Source organism: Canis lupus, chromosome 19, assembly GCF_011100685.1.
Source record: "Canis lupus familiaris isolate Mischka breed German Shepherd chromosome 19, alternate assembly UU_Cfam_GSD_1.0, whole genome shotgun sequence".
Taxonomy (NCBI): Eukaryota; Metazoa; Chordata; class Mammalia; order Carnivora; family Canidae; genus Canis; species Canis lupus.
The window spans coordinates 38,058,986-38,068,494 of record NC_049240.1 but is presented as its reverse complement, the minus strand read 5'-3'; the positions used below and the strand labels follow the sequence as shown (position 1 = coordinate 38,068,494).

The 9,509-nt window shown below is 40.9% G+C and overlaps 1 protein-coding gene across 1 annotated transcript in view; it reads left to right on the top strand.

Moving 5' to 3' along the window:
- The first annotated feature begins 586 nt into the window (after positions 1–586).
- NCKAP5 (NCK associated protein 5) overlaps positions 587–9,509 on the top strand; it is a 973,837-nt gene continuing 964,914 nt past the window's right edge. The window contains exon 1 of the mRNA XM_038565025.1: positions 587–891. The gene's annotated coding sequence lies outside the window, so the exon portion shown is untranslated. The remainder of the gene's footprint in view (positions 892–9,509) is intronic.

The following is a 9,509-nucleotide window of genomic DNA, read 5'->3' as shown; positions in this document are numbered from 1 at the left end:
CCCCTCCTGTAATGCTATACAAAGTCAATGTTTGTGAAGAGGAGAACTGGAGGCTATAAATCAAGCCTTTCATAAGAACTGTTGTGTCTGCAGGGATTTTTTTTTCTCCCCTTTGCGTTTTTGGCTCTTAGATGAATGAAGAATTTTCTCAGCAAATTATTAATTACTCCTTCTTGCCTATAGAATCGAGTTCACTGTAGTTATGTAGGAGTCAATGGCATTCAAGCTGCAGCTTTTGATGAAGTAATCGGCCGCTTCTGGGGCCTCTTTCAGCTGCCCTGGGCGTGCTTCACATGCAAACGACTGCCAAATGGATTCTTTCGACATTCCAGCCAATTAAAATACATTTAAAGTGCAGCTGGTGGAGAGGCAAGCCGGGCGGTTGGTTGTGCGGAGAACTTCGGGGCAGGGAGACAAAAACACAAACTTTGCGGAGCCCAGCTCGGGCAGCCGGGCCTGGCGTTTGGGGGTGGGGTGGGGTGGGGGGTTGTGCAGTGGAGAAAGTCACCAAAAAAGAAAAAAAAAAAAAAAAAAAAAAGAGGGTCGCTTTAGCTCCCGTAGGAATCCAAGATGACACTTGGAGCGCCACCTCGGAAGACACAAAAGAGGGCAGCCTGTTGGTTAGGGTGTCAGTTTTCCCCCCTTGCCTCTTGAAACTGCGGGGGTTGGCCGGCTGCCCGACGTGGTGCTGCATGCAAATATTGACAGAACACAGCGGTGTTTGTGAGACCCGGGCTGGGGAGGCCAGGGATCAAAACTCTCGAAGGAGGATCCGAGCACCCCCGGGGCCTCGCATCACTAAGCGGTTAGAGCCCTGACCGAATGAAAGCGAAAAAGCCCCGGGTGAGCTAACGTGAAACACTCACCGCCCCTGCCTCCTATGCCTCCTCGGTAAGGACAGAATTTTCTTGTTCTCTTCCTTTTTTTTTCCCCCCCCCCCCCCCCCCCCCGGTGCCGGCGTGCGCGCGGAGCTCGGAGCGGCGGGGCGCCCCGCGGGCTCGGGCTGGGCTGGGCTGGGGCTGGGGCTCGGGCTGCGCTGCGCTGCGCGGGGGTCGCCGCCGGGTCCCCGCGCACCGGGGCTCGCGCTGCGCAAACAGGCGCGCGGCGTTGCCAGCACGTGCCCCCCCCCCCCCGCCCTGCACGACCCCGAGGGACACGTTTTTTCAGCGTCTGCCCCCGCAGATCCATCCCAGTCATTTGTGGCGGGGGTCCAGGTGTCCCGAGGTGCAGAGCGGAGGGCGGCCTCTCGCGCACCGACCCTCCGGATGCACGGGCTGCTTTAGTTTTTCCTTTTCCATCCAACTCGGCGCCCGGTCCTTCCGCGGCCGGCCCCGCACTCTGCAGGCGAGGGGCGTTTGCTTCTTCCCCAGGTTAATACCCCCTCGGGCGCAAAGCCTTCCGTTTTACCAAAGCCGTGTCCAAAACGTTCTCCAAGTGCTTTGCTTGATCTGGACTTTGATTGGAGAACCTGCTCGATTAGGAGTTTTGTTTGCAGGCAGCCGTCTCGTGCACTCTTAAGGCGGCGGCCGCCCTAGGACTGTCGGTGGTTCTGCAGCTCACTCGATGCCCAGGTGTGTGCACCGTCCTCGGATGCCCATCTTAAATTCCTGAGAACTAAGTACGAGAGTGTGGCTGAGCAGGGGCGTTGATTCCTACCCATCAATTTACAGGGAAGGCCACATAAAGTTCCTGATTGTTTCCTATCTTAGCTCGACACGGGAGGCCCTTTTTGGCTCCAGTTTTGTTCATTGCAAACAAAGAATCTTGCACATTTCACGGTGAAGGATCACGTTGCAGCGTCCTGAGCTCAGTTAAATGCGCTTTATTAATCTTTAATGTGCCAGTAGCTCTGAGGCTATGCCAAGCTGAGACTTTCCAAAACTCTCCAAGCTACCTGCTGCCAAGATAAACGGTGGTAGGCCCAGAAGGGATATTTTAAGGAAATTTGCAACAGCAGAGTTTTTTTTTTTTTTTTTTTAACCCGTTAAGTTTGTCATGAGTCAGTGAAAGAAATCTTAAATAAAAGAGATTTCAGCGAGAACTGCGTCCGCTCTATACCCTCTGTGTGTGAGACCTACTGGAAGGAGTGCACCTCCTCATACAGCGGTCTATGCTCCAGGTGGGGGAGAGAATAACGCCTTCTACTGTACGGGGGTTGGGCGGTGTTTATGAAGTGGGTGCTGTGTAAATGGAGACATGTGTGAATGCAGAAAGCTTTCCTGCCTGTGGCAGTGTCTGAGCCCAGAGGAAAACAAGGCTACACATGTGGTGGGCCGCTTGTCCAACACAACCATTTCAGACATACCAAAAGAGCCAGAGATGGGCAGTGGCCACAGAAGTACATTGGGACTTAGAAATCTAACTTTGTACAGAAGAAAAATGGGGTAGTATGCTGCAGGAAATTGGCTCTGAGGTGGCCTAATGACTCAGAGAGCAACGTGGACCTAGGTTTGACCAGGTCCTGGAGAATGTAAGGCTGTGACCCCTTGGGGCCGTAGGTTGGCTCATCAGGACAACACAGGGTGAAACTTGTCATCTTCATTCCTTGAGGATGCAGGTAATAGACAAAAGGGGACCCTGCCCTTAAACAGAGACTTCATTTTCAGGGTCACCATGAGGAGAATGCTGATTTGGAGCTAGGAGGAGCCCCAAGATTTGTTTCTGACTCAGAGTCATGGAAGCAAAGACTTTACAAATACTTGCAGGCATGATGGGAAAGGATCAAGAGTGAGGGATGATCTCAATTAAGCAGGAAGGGTTTTTTTTTTTTTTAAATCAAAGCATAATTAACATACAATGGTTAAGCGGCTGTATTTATGGCTTTATCGGGTACAACAGTCTCCTTACTGTGGCCTAGAACAGGGTTGATAAACGACCGCATGACAGGCCAAAATCTGCCTATGCTGTATTTTTATAAATAAAGTTTTATTGCAACACAGCCATGCCTCTATATTTACATACTGCCTGTGGCCACTTTTGTGCTACCACGGCAAGGGTGGGTAGTTGCAATAGAGTCCCTACAGCCCACCAAAGCCTGAGACATATACTACCTGGCCCTTCGCAGGTACATTTGAGAGGTAAGACATGGAGAACAGTGCTTCTCAAACTCTCTGTGGTGAAGGACCAGTTTTTTGTTTTTGTTTAAATTTCCAGTGTGTTCTTGACTGATAGCTTTATTAAATGTGATAGAAGTGTTGCTCGACTGCTCTGACAATATCAAATTGGTACAAATTTTCTAACATTTACTCTTATATTTTGGGCTAATCTCATTATGGATCCTCAGCAAATAGTTGTGGCCCAGTCTGCTGCTGGTCACACTCTGAGCAGCTATAGAATCTGCTTAGGTTTCTAGTCTCATCTTGTACCATTTGTTCTCAACTTCCAGTCACACTGCTGTTCTTGCTGAGGATGGAATACAAGGAATTCTTTTCCGAATCTGGGCCTCTGCTCCTGATGTTTGCTTGATCTGGAAATCTCTTTCCCTGTCTTCTTCTCTTAGCCCTTCCCTTCCTTAGGTCTCTGTTTCAGTTAACTTGCTCAAGGAGACATTGGGGCCACTCCCTCGGAAAAACCTTTCCTCTTCTTACATCACCCTTCTTTTAGAGCACTTCTTACAGGGAATGTGTGCCTTGTTTATTTATTTATCTTTCTACGATTTATTTCCCTGTAGTGCTCTGAAGTCAGTAACAGATAATGTAATCCCTTGCAGCTGGTTTAAGGAGGAAGGGATTTCATACTGGTTTTAGGGGACATATACAATCTTGTAGGAGTTGGGAGGCAGACAGAGCTTCTGAGCTAATGCTCAGAATGACACAACAGAATTTGCCACTGTGTGTTTGTCACTGTACAAAGTTTGGAATTGGGAAGCTGATGCCACCCCTGCCAGCTCTAGGGTCACACCATCATCTCTTCTACCAAAGTGAGAATCTCTGTTTCTTGAATCATATGAAGCTAGGACAGGATACTCCTTGCTAAAGAGACTGCATAATAAGCCTCTGACAGGAATAGTAGAAACATCTATCTCATGATCTTTACTCAGAATTTAAAATCCCACTGATGTGTGTGGGGAGGTTCTCCTGGGTGAAATCTGGATCGTGGAAGAACTTAAGCTATCAAAGTGTCAAGTAATACCGCCTTAGGTTTTTTAGTCTCTACTACTCTATTGGAGTCACCAGAATCTACCCCCATCCCCTATTTGAAGTTACTGCCCATGAGGGCAGGAATCTTGTCTGCTTGCTCATCACCATATACTAATGCCAAGACTAGTGCCCGGCATGTGTAACATGCCCAATAAATGTTGACCACGAGAATAGAGGCATGAGTGAATGAATGGCATGTTTCCTGGAAGTCTGTGGTTTATAGGAGGGTAGCATGGGGCATACATGAGAGAGATTAATGGATATGAATCAGCTTGGGGCATGTCTCTATGGTGAGAGACAGGAGACTACCCACAGGCAGTAAGTACTCTCACTTTTGAACCATACCTTGTTTTTCAAAATGGAAACATACTCATATAGCTGCAGTGAGCCAATCTGTTTAGGGATGGGAATATTCTGGTTGCTTCCTAGTATTATCATTTGCTAAGGGATTAGATATATACTACAGTAAGTGCTATAAATTCATTGACTCGCTCAATCTGCAAAATAGCCTGATAAAGTCGGTGTTATTTCATTTACAGAGAAGAATCAGAGGCTTTGTGTGGTAAAGTGACTTCCTCAAGTCACAGAACTGATGAATGGTGGAGCCAGATTCAATTCCACAACTTTCTAAAACCTAAGTTTGTACTATTAACATGTAGTTATAACCCATGTTATAACTACTATAGCATGTAGTTATAACATTTTTCTGGTTGTTGTTCCTTCACCTAAGACCTTCCAGTTTTGTTTCTATCCTAGTGCATCTATTAATTAATAGGTTAATTATTTAATCATCAGCTCAATCTATTGCATTATCAGCTTTATGTCTTAGTAAGGTGAAATCTAGCCATCAGTACAGGTCCTTGGTCATCATTGCTAACATTGCTGATTATCAACAATGAATTTATGTGTCTATAAATGAGCATGTAAAGGGGTAGGAAAGGTCTAGATCCACAGTGATTAAAGGTATCAAACATTGCTCTTAAGGACAAAAAGTTCTAAAGGACAGAATCTATCATTTATAAGGCACAACCCTCCAGCCTCATACTATATGTTTGATTAAAAATTTCAAATTTTTGTGTTCTATTTGGTTAAACTTCTACTTTATTTTATCTCTATTAAACACATTAACATTTGGTAGCAGTTGTACTTGTCCTTTGATGGCAGAAAACAAGTTGAAAATTATGGTTACACTTAAAAATTTTAAAGGATTCAAAGATACCTCTGAAAAAAGAGGCTCTGACCAGGGTTGGAGTACTCAACAAAGATTACTTGATAACGATGTATATGATGAGATAAAACACATAAAGTCTTGACTTTGGTAGCTGTAAAATGCTAAGGAGAAAGAGAAGTATTTCTGGAATGGTGTAGTAAATACCTCTGAAATTCTACTACTTAATAAAAGCAAGGCGAACATGAACAAAAATGATTGAATCAACATTTGTAGAACTTGGGAAATTAAACAAAGGCTTGCAACAATCCAAGGAGCACTTATTCAGGAGAAAAAAAATACCTGACTTTCAGTAAGAACACGAGCTCTGTCATTTAACTTGCCACATTCTCATTCCCATCTTTCCAGCTTTGACAGAGCTTTAAAAATGAGCAGTTTTGCCATCCATGGTAGTTCTGAAAAACAGTAGCCTAGAAGCCACTGGAGTGGTCAAAATCTATTTGGAGCTCCACAAAGAGACTTATTCCTAGGGAGTTGTCATGATTTGACCTGTCTGTTGGCTCTCTAGGAACTCCCACTTCTAGGTCTTGTCATTATTTGACCTGGTTCAGAACTCATTCAGTGCAGAAAACCTTTCTCCAGGGACACTTGTCAAAAACAATCAAAGCAGTTGTTTAACATTGCAGCTGCTTCAAGCAGGAATAAGAGTTGGGGCAAAAAGGATGAAAATAAAAAAAAATTAAATTAACAATTGGAAAATGTGATGTCCATCGGGGCTTTGAAAAACTCACATATCTCCCTGGGAATATAAAAGACATGCACATGTGTAGAGGTGTACTTATTCTTGGGAAAGACCTACAAAGGCCCTAGTCTCTCACCTATGGTTGCTCTTCTGGCTCTGCACAAACAAGGAGTGAAAGCTATAAAGAGTTGTAAATAGCTGGCAAAGTGAAGATATGGCTCACCATACACAGAAATCTCTTCAGCAAAGCCTGGAAGAGATTTTTTGTTGAGGCATCTTAAAAGAAAAAAATATGCCCATCTATTAGCTGACCATTAAGCTTATCATGCATTAAAAAGAATATAGATCTTACAGAATAGGATTAGAAAAGTCCCTAAACAAATAGCAACAATAATTTCAACAATAACAAACAGAAACAACAAACAGTGGTCAGAGAGATATCTGATCTCCAGTGTTGATGTATTATATTCTTTTATTTATTTATTTTTAAAACATTTTATGTATTAGAGAGAGAGATAGAGAGAGAGAGAGAGTGCACACCAGTGGTGGAGAGGGAGAAGCAGGCTGCCCATCAAACAGGGAACCCAATGTGGGGCTCAATCCCAGCACCTTGGATTCATGATCCCAACCAAAGGCAGACACTTAACAAACTGAGCCAGCCAGGCACTCCTGAGTTATATTATTTTAAATGTCCAACCTTCCAAAAAGTTTATGAGACAAAAAGAAAAGCAAAAAAAAAAAAAAAAAAAAAAAAAAGTTCCATAGATGGGGCGGGGGTGGTGGTGAGGGGTGGGGAAGGTAGTCAATAGAAACTATGTCTGAGGAAGCCCAGACATTGGACTCATTGGACAAAGATGTTTGTCCATAAATATGTTCAAAGAACTAAAGGAAATCATGACTTAAGTAATAAAATATAAGAAGAATGTTTCAGCAAACAGAAGAATATTAATAAAGATAAATCATGGGAAAAACCAAGTAGAAATTTTGGAGCTGAAAAAGTACAATAACTAAAATGAAAGATTCACTAGTGCAATTCAGTAGCAAATTTGAGTAGGCAAAAGAATGAGAAAACTTAAAGACATATCAAATGAGATTATTCAATGTATGAACAGAAAGAAAAAGAGAATGAAAAAAGTAAGTAAAAATTCAGAGACTAGTGGTACGCCTATCAAGTGTATCAACATAATGGGAGAATGAGAAGGAAAAGAGAGATAGGAAGGGACAGAAAGAGTACTTAAAGAAATAAGGCTTGAAAATTTCCCACATATATTGTAAAACATGAATCTACACCTCTAAGCAGCTCAATGGATTCCAAGTTGGGTTCAATCAAAGAAATCCATTGAGATACATCATAATCATATTGCCAAAAATAAAAAAAATCTGGAAAGCAGCAAGACAGAAGTGTATATATTTGTCTCATTAATATTAACAGCCAATTTCTCATCAGACCATGAAGTTGAACGTGCCCTATCTCATCTGATCTCAGAAGCTAAGCAAGGTGGAGCCTGGTTAGGACTTGGATGGGAGAAACCATGAAGTACAAAAGCTATGGGATGACATATTCAAAATACTGAAAGAAAAATCATCAACCAGGAATTTTATACCCAGCAAGACTATTCTTTAAAAATGAAGGAGGAATGAAGACCTTACCAGATGAAGAAAACAGATAGAATTCACCCCTAACAGAATTTTCCTACATGAAATACTAAAGGAAGATCGCCTGGCTAAAATGAAAAAACACTAGATACTAATTTGAACCCACATAAAGAAATAAAGAACATTAGTAAAATATAAAAGACATGGCAATTGTGTTTTTGTTTGTAACTCTTTTTATCTTCTGCCTGATTTAAAAGATGCCTATAAGACAAAGCTGTAAGTTTTTTTCATAAAACTATGTGGATGAATTTGTAATGTGTATGATAACAAAAGGACAAAGTAGTTAATAGAGCTATAATCAAGCAAAGTTTATGTATAATACTGAAATAAAGTAGGTATTAAACCAAGTATATTGTTATATTAGACAACGTAGTTGAAATAGACAAATTCATAGACACAAAATTCATATTCAAAATTCTTGAAATTGACTAAAAAACAAATAGAAAATATGAATAGACTTTTATGAATTAAAAATATTGAATTAGTAATCAACAAACATAGCACAAAGAAAAGGCCCAAGCAAGGTAGCTACTTGATGAATTCATTCAAATATCTAAAGAAAAATTAATACTAATCTTTCACAAATTCTTCCAAAAGAGAGTTTTGGAAGAATGAAGCATTTCTCAGCTCATTGTATGAGGCCAGTGTTACTCTGATACCAAAATCAGAGAAAGATACAAGAAACAAAACCTACAGAAAAACATGCCTTATGGATATAAATACTATAGTCTTCAACAAAATACTAGTAAAACAAATCAACAATATATAAAAAGGATTATACACTGGCCTAAGTAAGATGATTTATCCCAGGGATGTAAGACTAGTTATGCACATGAAAAATAATCAATGTAATATAATAACACATTGATAGAATAAAAAATTGATGATGAAAACTTTATATAAACTAGGAGTAGAAGAGAATCCCCTCAACCTGATAAAGAGCATTTACAAAAAACTTATAGCTAACATTGCATTTGACAATAAAAAACCTTTCCCCCTAAAATCAGGAAAAAGATAAGATGTCAGCTCTTCCCACTTCTCTCCAACATTGTATGGTAGTTTTAGCCAGAACAATTAGACAAGAAAAAGAAAGAAAAGATGCCAAGTTTGAGATGAAGAGGAAAACCTATCTCTATTTGTTGACATGGTTTTGTACAGAGAGGATCCTAAGGAATCCACTAAAAAAAAGAGGTAATAAATGAATTCAGCAGAGTTATAGGATACAAAATCAATATTCAGAAATCAATTGTATGTGTATATAACAGCAATGAATAGTTCAAAACTGAAATTAAGAAAAATAATGCAATTTAAGTGCATCTGAAAGAATATAATATTTAGGAAGAAATTAAAAAGAAAAGATGTTCAAGCCTTGTACACTGAAAACTACTGTTGAATGAAATTATAAAGGACCTAAATAAATAGAAAGATACCCTATGCATGCACATTGGAAGACTTAATATTGTTAAGATAGCAATATTATCTGAAATTTATCTACAGATTCAACACAATCATCAAAATTCAAGCTGATTTTTTTTTCAGAAACTGACAAGCTAATATTAGGATTTATATGAAAATGCAAGTGACCCAGGATAGTACAGACAATTTTGAAAAGAAAAGCAAAGTTGAAACTTCTAATTCTTGATTTATTTATTTTTTTTAAGGATTTATTTATTTGAGAGAGAGCAAGAGAGAGGGCAAGTGCATGAGCTGGGGGAGGGGCAGAGGGAAAGAAACTCAAGTAAGACTCCATGCTGAGCTTGGAGCCCAACATGGGGCTCGATCTCACAATCCTGAGATCATGACC